This window comes from Triticum urartu, chromosome 2 (assembly GCF_003073215.2).
Source record: "Triticum urartu cultivar G1812 chromosome 2, Tu2.1, whole genome shotgun sequence".
Classification (NCBI taxonomy): Eukaryota; Viridiplantae; Streptophyta; class Magnoliopsida; order Poales; family Poaceae; genus Triticum; species Triticum urartu.
The window spans coordinates 302,885,088-302,898,403 of record NC_053023.1 but is presented as its reverse complement, the minus strand read 5'-3'; the positions used below and the strand labels follow the sequence as shown (position 1 = coordinate 302,898,403).

The window sequence follows — 13,316 nt, the reverse complement described above, 5'->3', positions numbered from 1 at the left end:
ACAAGGTTGTATGATTAGTGAAGCTTTATCAATGTAAAGAGCGGCTCAGAGAGCATGCTGCTTGTTGCTCCTCCCTTCTCTAGTTTTTTTAAAATAAAACGGATGTTCATGGAATCATCACCACCCTCCTTCTGGCTCACTCCTTACCCCTCCTCTGTAGCAATGAGACTGATTTCTCCACTGATTTTTCGGCTCAATTTTTTTGCTTTCATGCATGTATTTTGTGCTTTTTATGTGAAATCTCGTAAGCTGTAGTTAGTTAAAGTTGTTGAAGATATTGTGTGCATGCCGCGAGCTGCTGGTGTTGAAGAAGATTTGATGCCCATGCACGTGCTTGTGGCCGCAATTGATATAATTCTTATTCAGATCATGGCTGAACTTGTAGTTATTATTCGGATCATGGCTGAACTTGTAGTGCAGAACTTTTTTCGTGTCACACACTACTGCGTTGACCTGGAGTTTTTGAGCTCTTCCTCTTTGTCCTGGTTTCAGCTATATTGACTCATATTGTACCCTAATGCAATTCCCTCCCCCATGAAAGTGGCAGTTTGTTGCCCAGCTTGTGCTAACCGCATGATAGTTTTGTATCAAAATGAGATGAATAAGAATCCTTTTGTTTTTTCCCTAAGATATTGGTTCTGATTTCTAAAAAAACTGAAAATACTAAGTTGTGTTCAGGGTTCTTACTACCACTGGCTTCTGTAACAGGACATTGCAATCAGGAATTACTTAAAGAAAAAACAAGTCTAACCGAGCTAAGCTAGGAGCAGGTCACTGCAATTAGGAAACCTTCTATGTAAACTTTGAACAGATTACATGTTAAAGGACGTATTTGGACCGCTCCAAGGCGACACGGAGGGCAAGCTCATACTCCGGATCCACCGCGTCGTCGGAGCGGTTGCCAGATCTGGACATTGCGCCGGATTCGATCGAAATCGGTGAGGGGAGAGGAGAGGATGGAGTGAGAGAGGAGAGTGAGCGAGCTAGGTTTTCGGACCGACGAGGCTGATGGTTTTTTTTTATGGGACATCCATGGGGTCGGTGGTGGGCCGGGCTTGTTAGGCAGACGCTCGCGAGCGTGACGATTAGTCCGGGCATTTGAGGCCCGTTTGAAACATAGGTCTGGGGCGAAAAAACCTGACCGGACAGTGATCGAGCAGCCCATCTGGGCGTATGAGGCGACTATAAAAGGTTCGACTGTAGATGCTCTTACACGATTCCTGGATGAAAGAAGACCTGCAAAATAGACTCGAAAAGTGACTCAATGGTATTAAGAATTTAAAAGATGCGCACTACAATTCAGCCCTATCACTACGTCCTAGGTTGTGTTGAACAACCTAGGTTTAGCAATTTAAAGTGACCCAATGGTATGACGGCCCTAGGTCGTCTTGAACTTCGGCTGTATATATAGACACACACACACACATACATAAACACTATTCTGATCATGGGATCAGAATAATATTCTGATCACAACCTGACCTGCCCCGCTAGTAGTACGTTGAACTTCCCTATGAACTAGGTTGAACTTCCGCCAACATTGCCCAAATGGGGCTTGCGATATACCGTTGGAAAGCTATGGACACCAATATCATGAACCAACTTAAATTTTTGGCAAAATATAAGCGGTTTAAGAGAAGTTTTGAAAACCGTTTTTCTTCGCACAAAAAACGTGAATCGTATTTTCGATCGCATTTCTAAACCGTTTATCGGAATGAGGCATATAATATGGCGTTGGAAAGCTGCTGCAAAACCGCTCCTTACACATGTTGAAAGTTTTCTCTAATTCCCTATGGTTAAAGAGTAATTTGAAAAAACGTAAAATTTCGTAAACCGAACAGCTGAGTTCATTTTTTCGATGTCATATCTAAACGACTAATCCAATGGAGGCATATGATACGGCATTGGAAAGCTTATGAAAATGCGCTACTTTTTCATCTTGAAAGTTTTTTTCTAATTTTGAATGGTTTAAGAGTAATTTAGAAAATGGTCCAGGTCTTACCGAGTACGTATTTTCGAGCTAATTTTTTAACCGTGCGTCCGAATGCAGCAAATGATATTGCGTTGGAAAACTTGAACAAATGTGAAACTTTTTGGTATGTATTGTTTCTCCCAATTCTTTACGGTTTAAAGTCAGTTTCGAAAATGGCGAAAAACGTATTTTCGCCGTAATTTCTACAAACTTTATCAGAATTGGGCAAATAATATACCGCTGAAAAGCTACGGAAAATGCGAAACTTTTTCATGTTGATGGTTTTCTCTGATTTCTAGCTGTTTTCAAGTAATTTTGAAAACGGCGGGATCATGCGTTCTGCCTTTATCGCAAAACAGATTCTTCGAAAATGCACCGTGTGAAGAACCTGAACTTCTCGGCGCGTGTACCTGAACTTCACTCTGTTTTTCACGTGATTTTTTTGCTCGTAGGTCTCCATCCACTGCTGGTAACTCTCCATCCATTCACCGGAATTGAGCAGGTGATATACCGATGGAAAGCTGATGTAAGCACGCAAGTTTCCCGTGTTGATCATGTTTTCATACTCACGACAATTTAAAAAGTTTTTCATCTAAAATTCATTCAGCGTAGTAGTTGAACTTCCTGCTGTTTTCACGTTGAACTTCTGTGACGTATTTTTGTTTGTAATTTTCTCATCCATTCGTTAGTGTTACACAAATAATATTCCTTTTGTACAAATGTCTCTCACAATAATTTTTTTAACTTTCTCCGACCGAGGACTTGAACTTACACAAATGATATTCCTGCCGTTTTGAGGTAAATTAAAAAATGGTGAGATCATGATTTATGCGTTCATCGCGAACGAAAATGCACTGTGTGAAGTAGTTGAACTTCTGGGGCATGTTTGTTTGAACTTCACTCTGTTTTTTGACGTGCTGTTTTTTGCACCACATGAAGTAGTTGAACTTCTGGGACATGTCTGTTTGAACTTCACTCAGTTTCACTTTATTGTATTTTTATTATATGAAATACACACCATGTAGTACGTGAACTTCCGATCGTTATCACTCTGAACTTCTCTCTGGTTTGAGAGAATTATTTTAAAACACAAAAAACAACATATATTTTTTTGTATTTTTGACATCTAAATACATGGTGAAGCTCTCTCACAAGAATTTTTTAAACTTTTCCTCGCCGAGCACTTGAACTTCTAGCAACCATTTTTTCCGTATATGAGTTGTTTTTAAAAGTGCAAAAAAATAGCTTGTGTTTTTTATTTTTTTAACTGGTAAATCCTATGTTTTAATAAACTCCGAACTTCTCTGTTATTTCAATTTGAACTTCACCTTTTCATATTTTGAGTAAAGAATTGTATTCGATTTTTATACGGAAAAAATCGAACATGGAAATACAAGGTGAACCTCTCGTGCAAGAATTTTTGAAATTCCCCGGACAGTGCACTTGAACTTCTGTCAACAAACCTTTTAAGCTTTTATTTTTCTATACTTCTATTCTCACCTAAAATGCATTGCTTGCAGTACTTGAACTTCTCGCTGTTTTCACTACGAACTTCTGTCACATTTTTGTGTATACGTCGAATTACACACAATTGGAGGTCCGGCGTCATTTTTCGTCATTTTTAAAACATGTAATTGGAGGTCGGACATCCCGCAATATAAATTCTGAACCATGCACGAGGGTGCACGTGAACTTCTTGCAACAAATCTGAGTTTTTTATATTCTTTGAACTTCTATGTTATTTCAAATTGAACTTCTTAGTCTTATTCTTAGAAAAAATATGTTTTCAAATAAACATCAAACATTTTTTTTAAATTGAACCTCATACTTTTTTCCCTATAAATGGAAAGAATTTGAGTTTTCTTTAAACATCAAACTACTCTTTTTATTTTAATTTGAACTTCTTCAGTTTTATTCTTTAGTAACAAAGAAAACCTGTGTTTCTTATAAATATTGATTTTTTTTATAATTTGGACTTCTTGGTTTATTTGAAATACTTTATTTTTCCATTTTTTGAAACCGTAAAACAATGTTCTTTTTATTAAAAAAAATAAGCATCAAAGTCATGTGTTATGTTAATTTGAACTTCTTGCTTTTCTTTAGATATAAATTTTTTTGATTTTCTTATAAACATTGAACTTGCTATGTATCTTAAATTTCAACTTCTTGGTTTAGTTTCAGAGATGGAAAAATTGTCTACTGTTTTGTCTTTTAACTTGTAGGCTTTTCAGGGTTTTGTGAACTTCTAGAGTTTATTTTTGTGCAAAGTTACACACACACACAATAGAACAACACCCACACACTGATGCTCACATGTTGTTTCCCCCTTCTTTTAGTATACACATTGAACGACACCAGTAGATAGGATGAACTTCTCTCTTTCTGCCCGAGAGAAACACACGTAAGCAAGAGAAAATTTATGTATCTGGGAGCACCCTTTTTTTACAGCGATGGAGTGTGCTGCATCCACCGCTCGGCGGACGAAAGAACCAGTATCTTCAGGTTCCATTTTTTCAAAATGCGTGTCTTGAAGAAATATTAAAGGCACAGGATTGACCGCGATGATGTCCAGAAGTCGTGGGTCAAGCATGGCCACAACGGGGGTGGGAGGGCTTGTTCTTAAATAATGAAGTTTTTATTTAGAAATGATGAAAATCCTTTTTATGATTTTTCAACAGCTCTATTTTTAGAATTTGAACTTCTTGTTTTTTTTTATTTTAGAAACGGTGAAATATCCACTTCAAAGTGCATTGTTATCTTTTGAACTTCTGTATTTTTCTGTTTGAGCTTCTTATGATCTTCCCGTTAGCAGATTTGGTTTTTTCAATTTTTATAGATCAAACTACTGCATTATTTTAATTTTTGAACTTCTTGTTTCCATTCTTTAATAACGAGAAAAATCTGAGTTTTCTATAATCATTAAATAGCTCCATCTTGTTAATTTGGACTTCGTGTTTTGCTATTTTTAATTTGAAGTTCCTGTTTTTTAAGAAGCAAGGACATTCAATTTTTCTATAAACATTGAACTCCTTGATTGTTATAATTTGAACTTCTTGGTTGAAAATCTTTTTGACACTTGAAAAAACACAGTTTTTAAAGACATCAAATTCTTCTTTTTTTACTTGAACTTCTTGGTCTTTATTTTAAGAATATGAGAATTTTCATGGACAAACATTTTTTCATTATTACATTTTTTAACTTATTACTTATCTCATATATGAGACCTTCTTTTTTCCTTTTTACATATGAATAAAATAAAAAGGAGACACCCATCACACAAGCACACACAGAAACACACGCGCGCACGCACCCACACACAACTACCACATACTTTTGACGTAGAAACCATCTTTCCTACAACCATAAATACATAATATCATACTAGTTTTTAACGACCATATACTAGCCTGAACTTGATCGATGCCCTAAATATTATGAAAGGAACATCTAAATTCTCAGCTCACATCCCTGAAAAACACACATCATCTGTCACTATTTCTTGCTCTTTTTGTATCAAGTTTAAGCATTGACTGAAATATCAAATTGAGTGGTGGAGCCATGCAATGTCATGCACCAATAAACATGCACACAAATTCAGAGAGTTTAGAAGCTAAGAAATTCAAGTATACGAGTATATGTGTATCTATATATGCACGGTTGATTGTGTGGAAGAGGTGCTCAAGGACAGACGAAGTCGACGGACGCATGGCCGACACAGTTCGGATGGAGGCAGAAAGGATGCAGGTCAGGTCCGGGCAACCGTCCTCATGCGCCATGTGCCTTGTCGATGACCTTCAACAGAAAATAACAGAGAACTTGAGCCGTGGTGTATCAAACATCACGTTTTTTATTTTTAGAGTATCCTTGCTTGCAAGGTGGAGTACTAATGAAATATCAAAGGGAACTTAATACTTGGAAATATAATTTGAAGTATCCATAGGGAGAACTCAACTAGAACTGCTCATCCGGCCAGACCATTCCTTCCTTTTCATAATTTTTCATACAAAAAAAATAAGAAATAGATGCCATGACCTATGCTCAGTGCGGACTTAAGGAAACTGCTCTGGCATATGCAAGAACAAGTAACTAAACTACCCAGCTACTGACAGACCGTCGAGAGGATTTGTTTTAGTGCGTACCACCATTTTTGCATCTCCATCCAGCCACAATTGACGTCGCGACCGCCGGCGAGGGGAAGTTTGAGCGGCCGCGTCAGACGGGTTGCAGGCAGCGGCTGTGCGCAGGCATAAACATGTACGTACATTTATAATGAAAAGTCAACCGCTGTATGAACAACATTCTTCTGAATTTATATGCAAGAACTACCTGAAGTTTTCTTTCTCTGTTCTATCTGAACTTCAATTCCAAAAAAAGAAGAGAACAAGATACTGGGATCCATGGGGGCTTGGGTAGGTGCAGAAGAACACCAAGGGAGTACTTCATGTCTCATCAGGACTGATGCATCAGGCAAAGCTGGCCAACAATCAATTTTAGCGAGAGATTTTGCAATAAGCTACTTCCTCTGTCCCAGAATATAAGAACGTTTTTGACACTATGCTAGTGTTAGAAACGTTCTTATATTTTGGGACGGAGGGAGTACTAGCGAACGGCCTAGTGATGTGAAGTCAAACGGCTTGTGGGTGGCGGTGGCGAACAGACTGGACGTTACCATGCTATGACTACAAAATCCCAATGGAAGGAGGCATCATGGGGAGAAGGCAGATGCTGGAGCTTGATCTTGTCGGTGGCATCCGCGGGAAGGAGAGGAGATGCGCAGATGTGCCAACGTGGTGGTGCGCTGGATGGTGGTAGAGCCCGGTGGAGGCGTGTGGAGTGGAGGAGAGGACGGAGCCATGGCTCATGAGGATGCCAGTGGAGACAGGACGGGGCAGCGGCCGACGAGTTGGCCGGCGGACGAGGACGAGGATTGGGCCGGACCCAGAGATGGAGGAGCGGGTGGACAAGGGGATGAGGTGGTGGATCTCACGGGCTTCGGCCGGATCCGTGCGTGGAGGCGCTAGGGGCGACCTGCAGCAGGCGGCAGCGCTCGGGGAGACCTGCATCTTGCGGCGATGCTCAGGGTGTGTGGGCGTGGCCCGCAGCGGCTGGAGGTCCCGCGCGGCCGGGCCTGGGAGGCGCGCTGGGCCGGGCGGTGGTTCACCGGCGGTCCCGGGGGTGGGGGTGCGGCGGCAGGATATGTGGGGATCGGGAGGTGGGAGACGGCCGGGTGGGCCGGTTCTTTTGTTTGTTCAGGAGTTCGGGAACACCCCCATCAGGCCTATATAGATAGTTGTGATCCAAATAATTATTCTAATCCTGAGATTAGAATAGTGTTGTCCTATCGGCATGTCATGTGCACTACCAGCAACACTTAACGTTTTGCCTTTAAAAAATGCCCAACAGCACTTAATAGTATTTGTGTGGTCAGAAGACAGAAGAGCAGGTTGGTCAAACGAAGGAGGAACGGACCGTCTTTTTGTTATAACAACATTCATAAGTACAGTATCCATGTTTTGCTATGATACAGTAACTTGTAATCTTCGTCAGCACCGGTTTCAGACTGAATCAGAGTAAATGATGCGCCATTTTCAAGCTCCCTGCTACTAGAACAAAGATGAGGAAAAATACAAATGAACCAATATGACCATGGAGGTATTCAACCCACGAGACTTTCCACGTCTAGCATTCAAAAGTTCCAAACCGTAAGGACTAGAGACAAATGCCGGATGGTCATTTTGCTAAAGAAATAAGACACTGACGGAACCTTTCTCACATAGCAAACGCACAAAACCGACAAGCTAGGCTTACCAAAATTGTTTCATATGGCAGCCCCGATGTTGGAAAGTAGCAGCAAGCCAACCGTCAATACATCTGACAGTTCAGACCCTAGGCTTCCATTTTCGTCCAAGCACTAGTAAAGCAGCAGCACGTGGCTTCCTTGTTAGTCAATGAGCTCACCAATAATTCAATAAATCAGAACCTTATCCTCAGCAAAGTACGAATCTGGAGGCAAACCAAAGGTTCAGATAGCAGTGTCCGCAGCTAGTGTTGATAGGAAAGCCGTGCCCGCAGCCGGTCTATTCTCATAACACTTCCGAACTGCATTGGAAAGCTATGCGCACTGCTTTCTTCTACTGTTCTGAACCGCAGAGGGGCAGTAGCAAACTGCTTCACGGAGCAGCGTTTCTGGCTAGTTTGATCGATTTCCATTGTTTTATTTGTGTGTGCGCTTATTTATTATGTGATTAAACACGCAATTCTGCGAAAAAACGACGGAAATCGATGGATTTGGCGGATCGGTCTCTGTTCTTCCGCACAGGCAGGAGCTTCGCATCGTGCTGGCGGGGTTCATATTCGATTTATAGCCGTAATCCTAGTGTGTTACTAAGTTCGCGTTCATGTTTGTGTTATTCCGCGACAGATTAATTTGCTAATATGATTGAAATTTTGGATAATTGGTCGAATTTCTCTCTGTTCTAGCGCAAAAACGGCAAGGTCTTTGTCCTCCCGCTTCCGGATCAAAATTGTTGTGTTTTTGTTTGTGATTTTTCTGTTGATTTTGCAAGTTATGTGTTCTATGACACTAATCTGTATGAATTCTAGCTGATTAAGTTGTTAATTTTGAAGAATTTTAATTGGTTGATGCTTTTTGTGTTGGAGCGGGCGCCACGGGGTTGGTCGTTACTCAAGATGTTTTTTGAGTTTTTGCGCATTATGTAGTTTTTAGAACTGCATTACAGTCTGTGTTTTTCGTCTGTGAATCGTGGAAGGGGGGGACTAGGTAAGAGCGGGTCGTTAGTTTAATTAGTTTTTTGCTTGGTCAAGCGCGGTGAACTGCAGTAATATGCAATGCGAGCTGCACCTTGTCATGTTACCGCACTGCTTTATTTGTCGCTTTACTTTTTTTGGGGGTTGTATCTGTGTGTGTGTGTGTATATATATATATATATATATGGCTGGGTCAATTGCCTCCCCTCCCACCTTATCCCTGGCGGCTCCCCTCCTACCTTATCCTTGGCGGCGAACATTGCCTCCTCTTTTGCCACCCCTCCTTGATCCGTCTTCTTCCCAACCAGACCCTACGTCTGGCAATGGATTGCGCGTGCGGCTGCCTGGCAAGGATGGAGCCCATGCTGGAGACCTGTGTTTTTTCTGAAGGGTTGGTTCTGAACCAGAGGCAGCGGCACAACGCGCTCTGTTCCCTGCTTTATTCTCCAGTTATTGGATTTCGGGCTCCATTCGTCCATCAGATGACTGACGATGATGTCAATGATTCATGGGTATGTATTTTCTCACATAGTCTTTTCATGTGTTGTGTGTAGTTAACACTATCTGAATATTTGTAGTAGTATTAGTTTCTGAAGAAACATTTTTCACTAAGTATAAGTGAACTGCTTTCACATAGAGTTTTATTATGAATATTGTAGGAGCAGCAGCAATTTGGTCTAGTCAATATTATTATCTGATGACATTAATATTTATTATGAAGATTGTAGCAGCAATTTAGTTTCTGAAGATTGTACCTTATTCTTATTTGTTCTTATTTTTTGTTCTTGTTCATTTCCTTGCAGAAATTCCCTTCTGGTCTAGTCAGGGTAACAGAAAGTTGTGTTAATTTGGTCTTGGTTAGCAAGAATGGATATCATAATGTTGATGTTATGTATTCTGTTGGCTCTGATGATTGTTTGGTTCTCAAAGATGGCTGGAAGGAATTGGTGGAGGAAGCTGGTCTTCAGGCTGGGGATGTTGTCATGGCTATGTTTTATAGGCATGCAAAGTGTTTGGAAATCAAGTTAAATTTGCTTTAGACCAGTCTTGCTTGAGCAGCAGCAGCATGAAACAATTTGTTGTAATAATTTGACATTTTTGTGTGGCTTCTAGTTTATTTTCTAGAAGAAATCTGAGTACAAGTGAACTGCTTTTCACAGATAGTTTTTTATGTGCATCCTATTAGCAGCAGCAGTTGAAGCAATATACAGACTGGAAACACCCACTGAGCTTTATTTTTTTCTGTAACCCACATATGGAACTACAGTGCTTAATAAAACAGGACTGCATCAACCATTATAGTAGTAGCAGTTTTGTGAAGAAAACTCTCTGTGAACTGCTTTCATAGAGAGTTTTTTATGTGTATCCTAGTAGCAGCAGCAGTTGAAGCAATATACAGACTGAAAACACCCACTAAGAACTGCTAATTGTTGATAGATACAAACCAAGGTTTTGTCCTCATAATAAGCAAAGTACATCATCAAGAAAACTAAAGCAACATAAGCAAACATTGTGCCAAAGCAAATTACAACGAAAGCAAACTAATCGACATAAGCAGAAGGAAACAAGTTGAGCAATTGCGACAGGAACCCTTGGCTATCAGCATCTGGCCTGCTTCATCAGTTCCACTCGGGCCAGGTGGAGGTGGAAGGTGATCCCCCCTGCTCCCCATCCCCCAGGATGACCTCGGGCGCTTCCTTGTCTTCTCTTTTATAGAGTGGGTGAGGCCATTCTGCACTGTGGTGATGCGGTTCCATATCTCGAACGCAGTGTAGGCGTCCTTGGCAGCATACTCAATGTGCCTCCTGCTGAGAACCCAAGTCCACTGGCGGTGCTCTTGGTCTGTCATCTTTCTCTTCATGTCTGCGTAGTAGTCGTCGATGATGATGGCAGATACATCGCCAAGTGAGTCCAGTGTCTTCGTTGCTTCAGGCACCCTCCAGTTCGTCTGAATGTCGGCGAAGTTGGGGATGTTCAGGTTGCAGCGTGAAAGCTTCACCTTGTCTTGGTCGATGCAGAAACCAGCGAACTCGTACCTAAGTGAAGTGAACCACAAGTTATTCTTTTGCGAACTGCATACAGACGACAAATAGAACTGCATACAAATGACAAGGAGAGACCCATCGGCCTGCAACTATATTTTACTCAGTAGAAAGAATGGCTTACTTTGGGTCGCTGAGGAACTTGTCGAAGGCGATGCATCTCTTGCCCATTGTAGCGCATACTTGGAAAAGCAGCACTAGGTGATTTTTGCCGATGGAGAGTTGAATCACGGCGGCGTCCCTCTTGTCAGGGGTGTACTCGAGGTCGATGCCGACGATCTTCTCACGGCACCCCCGGAGAACTTCCTTGTACTCGCCGACGTACCCTGCCATGGCGTCCACGTCGTTGGTGTAGACCACCGTGAGCACGGTCTTTCCGTGCGCCTCAACATCCTCGAAGACCTTGGTGAACGGCATGGCTGGAAAGAGGAGGAACAGGAGGAGGAAGCGCAGTGTTGTGTGTTTTGTGAATGATCAGGGTGATGGAGCGCGGAATTTAAAGGGGAGCGGCAGCAACATCTGCCGAGCGCACGATCTCGTCCTCCAACCGGCATGGCGATCGTGTTTGTGTTCGTGGGGATCGTGGGCTTCGTGCGTTTTCCAACCAGCCAGATAGAGGAGCGGTCGCGCGGTGCTTCACTTGTGTTGGGCGATCGTGGGCGCGTATATTTCGGGCAGTTTTAACAAGCATTCTGAAGTGAGGTTTGTTTGTTCGCAGGCGAACCGCTTCGTTGTTTGTAACCGAACTGCATCGTGTTAACCGAGTCATTTTTTACTTTTTGTCTATGACCTGTGGGCCGTGCTCGTAGAGGAGGTTATATTAATTTGTGCCGCTGACTCGTGGGCCCAGTCTTTTAGTCATTAAGCTTCTCTTCTTCTCTGTTTCTCGCCGTCCCCTTCATTCCTCTCTCCCGCACGAAAATCCCTTCCTCTCATGGCGGAGAGCGACGATGCCTGCAGCCGCCGCCATCCGCAGGCGCGCCTCCTCCGCCGTCGCCGTCCGCAGCCTCCTCTTCCGGCCGTCACAGCATCTCACGGTGAGCCCCATATCTTCCCGTCTGCTCCGTTGATTTCGGCGCCGAAAATCGCCATGGGCGTTCCCGATCGGGTGCTAGGTTTTTTTTTGGAGCCAGCATCCTTTTCTTAACTTCATTTTGTATGCTCGAATCGTAATGCCCTATGGATTGAAACTTTTGGTTGTGGTTTTTTGGCCTTCAAAATTTTAGCAATGTGCATCTAGGGTTTTTTCTCTGTCTGTTTTTAGGTTGCTGTCTAGGGTTTAATTGTTATCCCTTTCTGTTTGCAGATACAACATGTCTTCTCCTACTAGAAGAAGTCCAAGATTTGGAGGGAAATGTAAGCGAACTGCTTTTGTAGTTCTATTATAATGCCGCTCCAGCCTGATACTTTTCTTTCTGTTTGTATCTCCGTTAGATAATACAGCTTCTTCCTCCCCAATTGATGCCTCACCAGTCAGCATGGCTCCCCCATCTGGTAATACATCAAAGTGCACTGCATGTTTTATACACGGTCAATTGCTTGTTGAATGAAATAGTGCACTGCATCATAGATTCCCTTACCAAGGCCCATTTTCAGACATGTGGCAAACTGATATGAACTGCCTCAAGTTAGTTTTTTTTGGCATGACATTAAGTTTCTTGTTATGTTTAATTGTTAAACATAAACTGCTAAGAGAGCACTGCATTTGTACATTGCTTTGTATTTTTTTTGTCTATCCACATGTGGTTGCCAAATTGATATGAGCTGCATTAAGTTTAGTTTTTCCCTCTCACAGAACTTCATGAATTTGTTTTGTTTTGTATATCAAAGCGCACTTCATTTTATATGTGGTCAATTTCTTACTGAACGAATTAGTGCACTGCATCATATATCCCTTTGTAAGTGCATCTAGTGCCACCCCTAGTTGGTTTTGGAGTATTGACGACAAACCTAGTTGAGGGACTAATGTGTTTGTGAGAATTGCAGGATAACACAGGTAGAAGTCCCTCATGATTCGGTTTTACTACCAGAGATGACCCCTAAAAATGTATGAAGACATTGAAGTCAAAGGTGGTATATGAAGATATTCACATTGAAGACTATGACAAGAGAAGACACGATATGAAGCCTATGGAGCTCGAAGACTTAGATCTTTCTTAGTTCTTTTTCTTTTGTGTTGAGTCATAGGAACCACCGTACTATTAAGTGGGGTCCAAGAGAACCAGTCAGAATGACTGAAGTGATGCCTAAACCAAAAACCTATGTCTTCGAGTGAAGACAATGAGAGCGAATCTTGTCCAGAGTCGGACAAGTCAACTTTTCTTGTAGCCCAAGTAAAGTTGTTGTGTGAGTTTGAAATCTGACCGTTGGAACACGTGTCAGTTCCTTAGTGACCCAGGGTCATTTCGGACAAATCAGGTCGGGTTGCCAAGTGGCTATAAATAGCCCACCCCCTACAACCATAAACGGTTGGCTGCTCAGATTGAAAGCACGGCTTTTGTCGTTTGGGAGCAACCCACCTCGAAGCCTTTGAG

General features: G+C 42.0%; 1 long non-coding RNA gene across 1 annotated transcript; it reads right to left on the bottom strand.

Moving 5' to 3' along the window:
- Nucleotides 1–5,285: 5,285 nt before the first annotated feature.
- On the bottom strand, nucleotides 5,286–7,220 carry LOC125541487. The gene is made up of 3 exons (XR_007297550.1): nucleotides 6,299–7,220; nucleotides 6,112–6,206; nucleotides 5,286–5,764 (listed from the first exon to the last, which is right to left on the bottom strand). It is a non-coding gene; the product is annotated as an uncharacterized LOC125541487 (long non-coding RNA).
- Between the last annotated feature and the right edge of the window lie 6,096 nt (nucleotides 7,221–13,316).